This window comes from Ciconia boyciana, chromosome 11 (genome assembly GCF_034638445.1).
Source record: "Ciconia boyciana chromosome 11, ASM3463844v1, whole genome shotgun sequence".
Taxonomy (NCBI): Eukaryota; Metazoa; Chordata; class Aves; order Ciconiiformes; family Ciconiidae; genus Ciconia; species Ciconia boyciana.
The window spans coordinates 10,127,955-10,140,175 of NC_132944.1; the positions used below are offsets into that span (position 1 = coordinate 10,127,955).

The 12,221-nt window shown below is 43.0% G+C and overlaps 1 long non-coding RNA gene across 1 annotated transcript; it reads right to left on the bottom strand.

Annotated features, from left to right (window-relative positions):
- Positions 1-7,318: 7,318 nt before the first annotated feature.
- On the bottom strand, positions 7,319-11,206 carry LOC140658134 (uncharacterized). The gene is made up of 3 exons (XR_012044616.1): positions 10,156-11,206; positions 8,437-8,705; positions 7,319-7,675 (listed from the first exon to the last, which is right to left on the bottom strand). It is a non-coding gene; the product is annotated as an uncharacterized lncRNA (long non-coding RNA).
- Between the last annotated feature and the right edge of the window lie 1,015 nt (positions 11,207-12,221).

Genomic DNA, 12,221 nt, shown 5'->3' on the forward strand with positions numbered 1-12,221 from the left:
TTACAGGTAAAATTCTCTTGAAGTATTGGGCTATGGTCCACTGTGCTCAAAATCTAAAGCATTTCTCTCTACCTGACTACTCCCAGTCAGATTACACATCAAATAAATCCCTAGGGACCATCCAAACCCCCATCAGCCTCCAAGAAGCTTTTTTTTCCATCTGTAACAGCAAGATATTTCTGAAAGCACAGTTATGCACTTCTCTGCACTTTTCCTTGCTCTGGTGTGATGGCTATCATTATGTTAACGATTTATTTTTCTTTCCCCCCCCCCCAGTACTGATATGTTTAGCATTTCTCAAATCCTCTCTGCAGCAGTAGGTGCCGTTTCAGATGGCAGAACTGAACTAACATAAAACAGAGGAGATTTGGAGCTTTCTCTTCTGAAGCCTGTAATTTTATTTCCTTGCTTTCTTCATTATTTGTGCTGGAAATGAAAAGTCTGGGCTGAGATTTGTGGGTTCTTCCCATCAATGGTAACCCAGACATCACCATCCATGTGTCTTGGCAATTTAAATAAATAGCAAATAGGGGCTTTCCCCCTACTAGGCGATTGGAGGTTAGCTGCAAAAGAGTCTTAGGCAGCTGGGGGAGTTTCTTTTTCCTTAAATCCTGGGTATTTTCAATACTTTGCTAAAATGTGTTAAGAAAGGGCCTTTTTGTTCCTCATCTCACATGTCCACTTACCTCTTGATAACTCCAAGAAGCACCTACTGACTTCAGTGGGCAGCTGGATGCACATCAGTGACAGAGCTCCAAAGCTTTTCCACCAAGCTCTACAGTGAGTCAAACACTAAGCTTTTGGCCACTAAAATTCAAAATGTGCTCTTTGCTCATTGACTGCAGCCTGGACAATCCTGTTACCGTTTATGTCTACGATAATCGGCTCGCCTGGAGACTGAAAATCAAAGACAGTCGAGTGCAGCAGAATAAGCAGATATACAAAGTCCTGCTCCATCCCCACAGCTCAGCACATGCTCCAGAGCTTTCCTTATGGTACGTGTTGTTCTAGCCATGCTCTGAATTTGTGATTTCCCTATGGACCTTTTTCTATGGCACTGATCGTGACGTTATCTGAGTGTTTCATTTGCCAGTACTACATTTATTTGCACAACCACTCTGTGTGGTAAGGTAATATTACTGTCCCCGCCAAAGCCCAGAATAAAAGGTCAAAAATACCCCCAAAGTTGGGTGATGAGTCTAGGGTTTTAACATATGATTTTTCAGAGTACTTATCATTTTATAGTACACCACAAGCAGAGTGCAGCATGCAGGTGTTTTAACTGAAGCTGTTGTGTGGTAGAGAGGACGAAGGTAAATGAGTACCTGTTGCACAGACTCTCAGCATCGGGGTATTTTTCATTAGAGCCAATGGTAAAAATTACAAAGAACAATTCTAAATCAGCTTCTATTTCACCAATTCCTGGGGGAAAAAAACAGTCCAAAACCATCTGTTTTCTAAAAACACCTCTCCCACTTTGAACAAACATCAGTTAATCCCGACAGTACAGCAAACACTCAGTGTTTACACGGCAGCAGAAGTGAAGCAGTAGGAAAAATGGGATTTTTTAATATTCTCCTCTACCTCCAGGAGCAAAAGCACAGCAGTATATTTTTCAAAACTGCTTCTTTGTGAATATGCATGAAGCATGTATAACAGTGTGGAACGAGCTCTTCTTTCAATGGGTAGCTCATTTTTCACACACAAAAGAAAAAAACAGCATTATTTTTTTCAAATAGCCATAGCACATGCCATTATCTTTTAAATTCAAGCAGATTATATTGCCAAATACTAAACTTTGAAATCCTTAAATTCAGATAACCCTATCAAAGGTCATAGTTCCTACAAAGCCAAACAGCAATCTAGCAAACCAAAACGTAATCTGGATCTAAAAGTTAGGGCTAGATAATAGTATAAAACACAGAACTTCAGAAGTGGAAATTTTTTTTCCCAGAATCTTCATCTTCAGGTCTCGCGTGCCTGCATCCCTCTCTCAGTCCCCTGGCCCTGGGTCTCTCGCCCCCTCGGAAGGAATGGTAGCCCAAACCAAAGCAATGGGAGAGAGAGGAACCAGCTCAGATCATTACACTGCAAATCTTGGTGTGCCATTCAGAAATTCACAGGTTAGATGACATAATCTGTTTGTAAGATGTCTGGACGAAGGGATCGAGTGCACCCTCAGTAAGTTTGCAGACGACACCAAGTTGGGCAGGAGTGTTGATCTGCTTGAGGGTAGGAAGGCTCTGCAGAGGGATCTGGACAGGCTGGGTCGATGGGCTGGGGCCAATTGTACGAGGTTTAACAAGGCTGAGTGCTGGGTCCTGCACTTGGGCCACAGCAACCCCATGCAACGCTACAGGCTTGGGGATGAGTGGCTGGAAAGCTGCCTGGTGGAAAAGGACCTGGGGGTGTTGGTTGACAGCCGCCTGAATATGAGCCAGCAGTGTGCCCAGGTGGCCAAGAAAGCAAATGGAGGTTGTAGAGAGGTGGGGGTCGGTCTCTTCTCCCAGGTAACAAGTGATAGGATGAGAGGAAATGGCCTCAAGTTGCGCCAGGGGAGGTTTAGACTGGTTATTAGGAAATTTTACTTCACTGAAAGGGTTGTCAAGCATTGGAACAGGCTGCCCAGGGAAGTGGTTGAGTCACCATCCTTGGAGGTATTTAAAAGACGTTTGGATGAGGTACTTAGGGACATGGTGTAGTGGTGGTCTTGGTAGTGTTAGGTTTACGGTTGGACTTGATGATCTTAAAGGTCTTTTCCAACCTATACGATTCTGTGATTCTGTGATATGGTTCCTTCAGTTTTTTGCTGCTTCTAGACACAGGACTACAGCTGCTTGAAGAAGATGTCCTAAATGATGCCCTACCTAAGCTGTAATCAAGTCACCAGGGTGAATGACACAATGATGGGTAACCTGTTGTTGCTTCAAGAAATATGCTTTATTAGCTGGATAGCATCTGTTCCAGGCATGTGTTGGGGTTAGAAACTTCATTCTGTGATTTATAACAGTCATTACATCTACAGCAAATAGTTGCCTGGATACATAAGAAAAAAAATCACATATCCATCGCAGTTCAATTATCTACTTTGCCTAAAGGACTCTTACTTTTTGCCATTTTTCTTGCCCCTCCCCAAGAGTTCTCCATTTAGGATTCCACAGATTGCTTATTCCTTATACACTGTCATCCTGGACCACAGCTGCCTACGTGACTTGGGGTTTTCCTTTCTCTTATTGTTCCTGCTGCTGTAAAATGGTGGGGGTTTTTAAATTAATTTGAAATAAAAGTTCATAAAAAGTTGCAGGTCACCAGAACTCAGAAACTCAGATCTAAAATCTTTCACCTTTCATAGTACTGGACTCCCTGAAGCTTTCTCCTTCCCCTGCATTTGTGACTCCAGGCCAAGCCTTACACCAAAGGCTCCTAAATCCTACACCATTGAAGTCTCAGAGAGCGGCATCCTGATGTTTCAATGTCTTCAACTTTTGCTTTTTCTGCTTCAGCCTCAAAGCAAGGTCTGTCCTTCAGCTGTGCCACAGGCCAGTTCCAAACCAAACATAACTAACTGGGTACCTTCAAGGGTCCTCTGTCCTTCTCTTCATACTCATCCTCATCATCACCACCCTCTAATACAAGAATGGTGTCCTTCAGCTCCCCAAAAGATAAAGGTTGTGTCATCTGGTGGTTTTCCCCTTACCGCAAGAGTTTCTGGTAAGGAAAGAGAGCTCAGGAGAATAAATTCTACCAGTTTTATGAGTGTATGAGCTGTTTTCCTGAAAACTCTTTCTTTTTGTTGCATGCCTAAAAGAATATGCACAAATCAAACAAATAGGACATGAGTTTCAAGGCACATATTTTTAATGCCCTCTAATTTCAATCCGAAGTACCACATCAGGCGATTTGGCAGGAACTTACATAGTATAAAGGGCCCTTAAATATTTCACTTCACATTCATACAGCGGAGTATATGGCCTTGATGTTCAGCTGGAATTGGCATAATGAGGGCAATGAATGGTGCCTTTTCAGAAATCATCTCAGAAACTCTGGGAAATGGCTTACTGGAAACACTTTAGCCATTGTACTTTATCATATAAAGAGGTGTTCATGCGATTTTTAAATTCCATTTCATTTAACTGGTCATCTCTGACAGGTGCTCTGAGCCTCTGCTGCCTGCCAAGGGGATGTGGTGTGAATGTTGGCTATTTAATTTACAGGAGCACGATCCTGGCTCTCTCCAGTGCCCGGGGAGGTGCAGCTCATGATGCCAGCCTGGTGTGCCATTTGCATGATCTTCTCAGTGTTTTGGAGGGAGAGAGGGGTGCTGGGGGGGACATTCTGAAATGGCTTTTATGTTGGAAAGAAAATTAACCTGAACCACAGAACAAACAGTACGGAAGAGGGGGAAAAAAAGCAGAGTAAGCTAACCGAGTCCTGTAAGTTTAAGTGCAAAACCCAGCTGTGATGCTCTGTCACGGCTCCCTGCACATGACTGTGGACTTTCTTAGTCATGGAGACTATTCTTAACGTGTCACATACTGGCACTTTGCAACCATGATGCAAAACCAAAATTTTTCCCTGATGTGGTTAAAAAATCAGGCATGTCCATAACCTTGCAGCCCTCCCACAGAGCTGGGGAAGGTCCACGCGGAGCACCCAGCCTGGCCAGCAGCACTTGAAACGGAGTCCTCCCACCCTGAAGATAACTCAATTATGTTTACCAGCAAAGTGATATACTTATAATCAAGACAGAACTGGTTTTGCTGTAATACACGCTAACTGGCATGAACACCAATGGGGAGAGGATTTTATTGAGGTAAGAGGTTTCAGGATGAGCTTTCAGCTGGGGACAAAAACCTCCTAGATCTCCTCCTTTGTAAGAAAACTTCCATATCTGCAGAAACCAAGTCATACCTTTGGGGTCTTGTATGGCCTCCCAAATAATACAGTTTCTCAGAAGGAAACTACGCTAAATTACAACGATTAGGCAACCAAATCAGAAATTTTCCAAAAGGATATTTTGACATGGTTATTTAAACTTTGTTATTCATTTCTTAAGAAAGATGTTCAGTCACTTTATATTTTGTAGAGAACAAATATTCCGTCATTGTTTCTTTTACTCAAATGGTGAAATGACATACGGCAGTTATAAAGATTAATTTGCGCTACGTCTCACTGCTGTTGGCTGCTCCTTGGGGAGCAGCGAGGGGGGAGAGGGATGCAGTGTGGGAAAACATCCTGAAACATTTCAGTAAATTAATTAACAATGGAATGCTAAAATCTAATTAAGAAACCATCAGCTCCAAATCTCATTTGTACTAATACTTACTTCCAGTATATTAAGAGATCTCAGATGAGATGCCATCCAGGATCACGCCCATAGGGTGCCTTCTCATTTAGTGACACATTTTTAGGGTGCTGGCCCAGCCTACTATCAGGTCCTGTTGCTCTAAACTCTGACCTGCCCCTCTCAAGACTTATCTCTCATAACAGGAATTAGGTGCAGTAAAAATAAACTTAATTATTGCTAAGCTGGGTGTATACTGAATTTTCAGGCTGTGGATCCTGAAATGAGAATAAGGCACCTTTCAGAGCACAGACCCATGTGCTGTCAAGCTCTTGGGAGGTGAACTGGGCATCACAGCTGAACAGTACCCAAAACCACGCCCAGGGTGCAGTCACTGCATCCCTGCTTGGTGGCCGTGCAGCAGCCTGTCCCCTGCACCGCCTGGCCCTGCAGCCCCAAGCCACAGGGAGAAGGAAAAGGGTTTCTTTTGCTCATTGCAGGAGGGTTGGACTAAATGACCTTTAAAGGTCCCTTCCGACCCAAACAGTTTTATAATTCTATGATTCTTTTATATATGAGCACACATACCCACAGGGTCTGGATGTCTGCAGGCAGTGACTTGGTGATCCAAACCCAGCACCATCCTGGACCCTGCTTGCACCTTACAGAGAACTCCAATTTTGGCATGTCCAATGTCCCTCCTGATTTACAGCAGAATATCCAAACAAGAATCAATTTCAGCAACACAAATTCAAACCAGGCAATGGAGTGACGCACAGGGTTACAGGCACATGCTTTATACAGGGTTCGGCAAACCCAGAAATCCCCGTGCAACACTAAAAAAGCCTTTCACTGCTTCTTCTGCTCCCCATTGCTGCATTGCATCACTCCCTCAGGTACTGATGCTTTTTATCGTGTATTCCTGTCTCGCACTCGCTGGATTAACCTGCTCTCTTTGTTAAACACTAGACAGATTGTTGACAATCTGTATTAAATTTCTGAAAGTACCTCTTTTGTATCAAAAAATCTTTGGCTTACTAACACAGAAAACATTTTTAAAAATCCACTTCAGCAAATCTTAAATCTCATCAAAAAGACCAGAAGTATTTATTACCCCTGGTTTCAGCATTCAGTTCCTCCGGTGGTGGTCTCAAATCTCCCAAGCCTTTTCAGTCTCATTCTCCTTCTCTCCAAGCATCATAATTCCTTGTGTTCACTGTCCTTTCTATCCCTATTCTCAATGCCAGGGAGAGGAATGCAAAGCAACACAGCAGCTGTTTTTGCAAGACAATGTTCCAACAGCTTAGGCCAAATGCTCCAGAGGTTTCTCTACAACATGAACACAGCGTGGCTCATTTGGAGGAGCATTATTCATCGTTTGGAGGTGACGACTTACCCCGGCTGGAGAGCCCCTGGCAGGAGATTCACAGCCGCTCTGTGGATGATGCCTCTATTGTGCAGCTTGCAGGGGAAGTTCTCTGCCCGTTTGCATAAAATATCTGCAAAATTAGGGTCTGAGGTTCTTGGTAATAGGTATAGGTATATGTAAGTGGAAATGGCTGCAGACAGATGTATTAATAGAAGACGATACTTGCTTCCTTTTCAGATAACAAATAATAGTTGAGAAGCACGTACACACCCCTGCTCCGGCACGAGCAGGTCCCAGGACAGGGAAGCAGAGGACAGCCAGAAATGCTGAACGCTTCAGGCCAGCACGCTATGGGAAGCAGATTCATGACTAAACTCTCTTTTTGAGCATAGAACGTCACTGAGCAATCAATGGGAAATCTATCGCTCCTCACGTGAGATTATCTAGATGGTCACCCGGCACCCAGCACCCACCCCTGCACGCACACATACACACACACTGCCACACACAGCCCCAGCTGGGTCCCTGCGGCACGCCTGCCTCCATGGCCCGAGCAACACTTTTGAGCTCAATAATATATCTGATTAAAACTCTGATACAAAAAATTATTGGTGGAACTTTTTTATACAAGGAACAGAAATGTTGATTTATGCCATTAAATAAAAACAAATGTGAAGTCTAAGACAGCCTTAAGCACATATTCTCGTCACCAGCTTTTTTCCAGTAAATAAACTGACAAAATGCTGCTGAGTTTGAAGTGTTCAAATTGGTTGCAAGTTCCATGGAAATGCACAAAATAAGCGTCAAATTTACAAGCGTATTGAAATTGGACATGACCTTCAGCCATGCCTGCACTAGCAGCACTTGGACAAGACACACAAACTGGCATCCTGTACTCAAAAAGTACTCAAAATATGAGTGCAAATACAGAGGAAAATACCACACCGCTATGTCCACGCTCCTGCTGGGAATGAATTAAAGTACTTGAGGCACTTCTTGACACCCCACTTCAAATCCGTGACCTACGAGAGATGCAGGAGATAGGTTGCAGACATGTCTGAATGCACACATGAATCACAGCAATTAAGTAAATGAAATAAAAATGTTGCCTTTTTACGATCAGAAGCCATGGTTAGTTAGGAACTGTTGATTTCACTTCAATAAGAATTACATGGTTTTAGTTGAAATATTCATGCCTAAGTGGTCAAATGTTAATATTTTAGTAATCTTTACATATGTTCTTACTTCCTCTGTGCTTTTTCAAGTCCACATTACTATCCATTTGGCCTCTTATTTTTTCTATTATTTATCCTAAACACAAGTTGTTCTGAAAGATCACAAGGAATTCACATAAAATATAGAGCTGTTACTCTTCTTTTCTTAAAGAAGCATAATAATTGCAAACTGTAACTACTGGAGCTGAAAATAACTCTCCAGACAGTTGCACATGCAGAATTAGATTAAAATAAGCTCATTTTTTTAAATGACCTGATAATTTGTAGGAAAAAAAATAAGTATCTAACTGTTTTCGTCAGTAGAGAATGCTACAGCCCTTAAAGCAATGGAGAAGTGCTTTACTGCATGCAGATGAGGCAAACACGGCCTAGAGCAGCCAGACTAACTCAACAGAACTAGAGGTTTGTAAGCCATGTTGAAATAACCATAACTCTGTTCTCCTGTAAAAAAACAACAGAGGGGCAGAGTGTGAGACAGCTTGTACCACTTAGTGGAGAAGAAATTCTAGACAACCTGACACAAAATGTTAGGAGAAAAGGATGAGTACCTGAGGTTGCAAGCCAAGATCAGTCTTTTGTTCTCTTTCATCTTGCAAGAGCCTTGCAAACACCACAGCAGCTTGTGCGTGGCAGGAGCAGAAGACTGAAAAGTTTTCAGATCAATGGTTTTCTCTGACCAGGAGAGCAAATATGACCAAGATTTTAATTTGTTGGCCAACTTCATCAAATTTCCCTTCACTAGCATCCTCAGAGCTCCTGCAGGTGCCATGAGAAATATCTGGCCAGCTGAAGGATAGAGCCCTTGCTTGTACAGCCTCTGTAAAGCATGAACAAGATCAGACAGGATCACCGTTATGTATATGAATGCCCTGATTACGTGAAAAGCATCAAATCACTCAGACCTTGGAAGACCTAGCTGGGACATAGCAGTGACTAGGAAGCCAGTTTTGTGAATCATTAACAACTTGACTGTTCTGGAGTGCCTGGTGACCCACAACACTATTTTGAGTAAACCTCCTAAAAGTACTTTGAACCAGCCTGGTGAGAAGAAGCTCTTACTTTACTGAGCCAAGAAGCTCTTCCCTGATTTCTGGGAGACAATTTAAAAGCCAAATCCAGAATAAGAAGACAGACTGTTAAAATCTCAGTTTCCAGGGATTACTATAATGAATTGCTATTGCAGCCAGGTACAACTGCTTGCAATAATTAATTCTGACTAGTTTTATGGTTAACCCGTAGTATTGACAATATTACTAAAAACCCCTTGAGTAGGCTTTGCAGGTTTATAAATATATCCAATTATCATGTATTTGATGAGATTTAATTTAAATCTAGCAAAAAATATTCCCAAGTGAGTCATCTATTATTCATAACTTAAGATGAATTCAGCCTCCATATCACAACTTTTCCTCCTCCTCCTTTTTCAGACCCATTGCTTCTACATAAATTAAATCATTCATTACATACATCCAAGTCAGATTTCTTTTTAGAAAGCCATATTTTAGAGAAAGCAATTACATTTGGTCATTGATATATCACCCAAGCTTTCAAAGCCCCCCAAAATGGAAGAGGGCTTCTGATGTTAATTTGAACAAGTTTTACACTTTGATAATAGCTTGCTGTAGAAAAGAGGCTGAAATATCAGATGAGAAAATGGAGATCATCATCTGATGTAACGTAATTCTTTCAAGACACAGTGATGAGAGGTTTGGGGCTGTATATTGAACAGGGCTGAGCTACAGATGGTGCCAATTGCCACCACTCCTCATGACTGGAATGAATCGTGACAATTTGTGTCAGCAAAAGTTCCCACCCGAACCATGAGCAACTCGTTGCTCAACCTCTGAAGCAGCCGGCTACGTCAGGGTGAACGGGCATAGCTCAGAGGCCTTCTGCTGACATTCAGGGTCCTCCATGCACTGGTCTCGGAGGTTTTATTAAAGGTGCAGCTGGAGAAGCCTTTGTTCTTCTGTAGAAATTCATATTTCACTTTACAGCAGTAGCTCTTTTAGACAAAACTGCAACGTGTACAAAAAACTTACAAGAAGCGTCGTTACAGTACATTCGCTGCAATGCTGTGAATTAAACTGTAGCACTACAGGAAAACACAACCACATTTAATTGAGTTAGGGAAGAACGATTTATCAACTGGCTTAGAGGATACGCACATCCAAATGAAGAGGAAAACATGACTCATTCGAGAAGCTGCACAAAGCAGAAAATGCTGTTGATCTATAGCCTACAGGCTGATTACATTAAATACATACTTTGCTGCACATATTTTGGGATGAAGAGACCTATCATAGACACAGGCTGCTTATCTGCAATCAAGTCAGAGGCAGGAGGAGATGGTGTGAACCCAGCAGCCCCACGTATCCCGAAGATCTGGCCTCACCTATGGAGGGGAGGGGGACAAGGAGAAACAAAGTGCTAGTTTTCAGTTAAATCCCACAATAGACCCCTGTCTTCCTCCAGAGACCTTTTCTTTCTCTTTTCCCTCTTCATTTGTTTGTGCTTTGTACATGCATTTCTCATTTTGCTGTTTCTCTGCCTTCCGTGACCTTGTTGTGGCTGCCTACATAGTCTCTGCGGAGACTGCAACACTTAATTTCCTTACATTTGACTGTGGGGTTTTCCTGACTGAAGACCCCTCTGGCTCAAACACCAGCCCGGAGCAAGTTAATTAACCCCAGTGACCCTGTTTTTGTCTCTGTGATAATGCTCACATAAGCTGTGGGAGACAGACAGGTTGAGAGGATTTATTACTATTATTATTAATCAAACATTGCTACAAATGCCTGGCCCTTGAAGAAAAGAATCACTGTTGCATTCCTGCAGCCTGTGGTCACTCTGAATTGCATGCAAATACAAGGGGGAGGAAAGGGGGGAGAAAGGCAGGGGGCAGCCCCCTCCTGCCCCCCAAGACAGTGATGGGTTCAGCAGCACAAGCCCTGTGGTGGGGCCGAGAGGGACGACTCACCCACCGGAGATGGGGCAAATAAACACCTTGCTATTAAATTGTACTACAGTCTGTTTACTAATTCATTTTTTCTGAGCTGGGAATAATTCTCTCCCTTCCAGATTCCCAAATTCCTTGGTGCAAAGGTCCTTGCCAAATTCTCCATTGCCCCTCTGTGACAGAAGACTTCTCGTGGCTCACTGCTCGGCCGTCCCACCGTCATGAGGGCCCCACACATCCCCTGTATGGGCACGCAGAGCAAGGTACCATTTGAAAGGGTTATAGCCTTCACATACATATCTGTACACAAAAGCCAGCGAGGAATGGCTGTATGAGCAGGAGTCCCTACGGGTGCAATACGCAAGTTCCTGCCTCAGCATCCTCCAGCCCTGCTGCAGCCAGGAGAGGGGACAAGAGGAATACCCATCAGCAGCGGTCACGTGAAATCTCACCGCCGAGCTGTCGCAGTGCTGCTTTCCCACCTGGCTCGCTCCCACACAGGCTCTGCCCAGGGTGCGGGACCCCTGCGGCTCCATCCCACTCGAGCCCCAGCAGACATGTATCCAGGCACATACAGGCAGCAGAGGGTTGTTCAACACAGGAAAACCACATTTCTAGCAACCTAACACAGTGACTCTTCTTTTAGTTGACTATTTAAACCCAATACAGGTTTTTAAACATTAACAGCTGAAGTGATGCAGCGTTTCTCAGATGAACGTCTGCATGGGGAAGGATGTATTCTGCACCCCGCGGTGTCCAGACCACAATGTGCTGCTCTCAGTAGCCTTCCGCACTCTGGGATTTGCGTGGGACATCACCATCAGCAGAGATACACGATCACAGTGCACTACAGCTGGGTTCCACTGGCTCAGATGTAAGCCAGACAAGTTCCATTTTAAAGTATAAGAGCAGAGATACATGGATTTCATTAACATTAAATCACAAGTCAATTAAATAAAGGCAGAAGCTATGTGCTTTTTGATGATCCTAAATCAGAGGCAATGATTCATTCTCAGGACTCTTAAGTGAGGATGTTTAATGACATGATGGAAAATGAAGCCTTTTTGTACCAGGAGTGGAAACATTGCATTCTTTAGCAATAGTTACTGAATAACTAACCTGCACCCCTGTTATTACCTAAGAGTATTTGCCATTAACTCTAATAAAAGGATCATATGAGGCACAGATATGAAGAACAATAATGAAAAAAACATACTGCTTAGAGACCATATTACTGGTATAATACTCAAATTTCTATCTGAGCCTAATATAGGATCCATAGTTTAAATCAATTAACATAAACAGACAAAATATTTTTATTACTTATTTCAGCTTTGATTCTAGAGCCGAGAAGTTTGGCACGCTAGTGCCGCC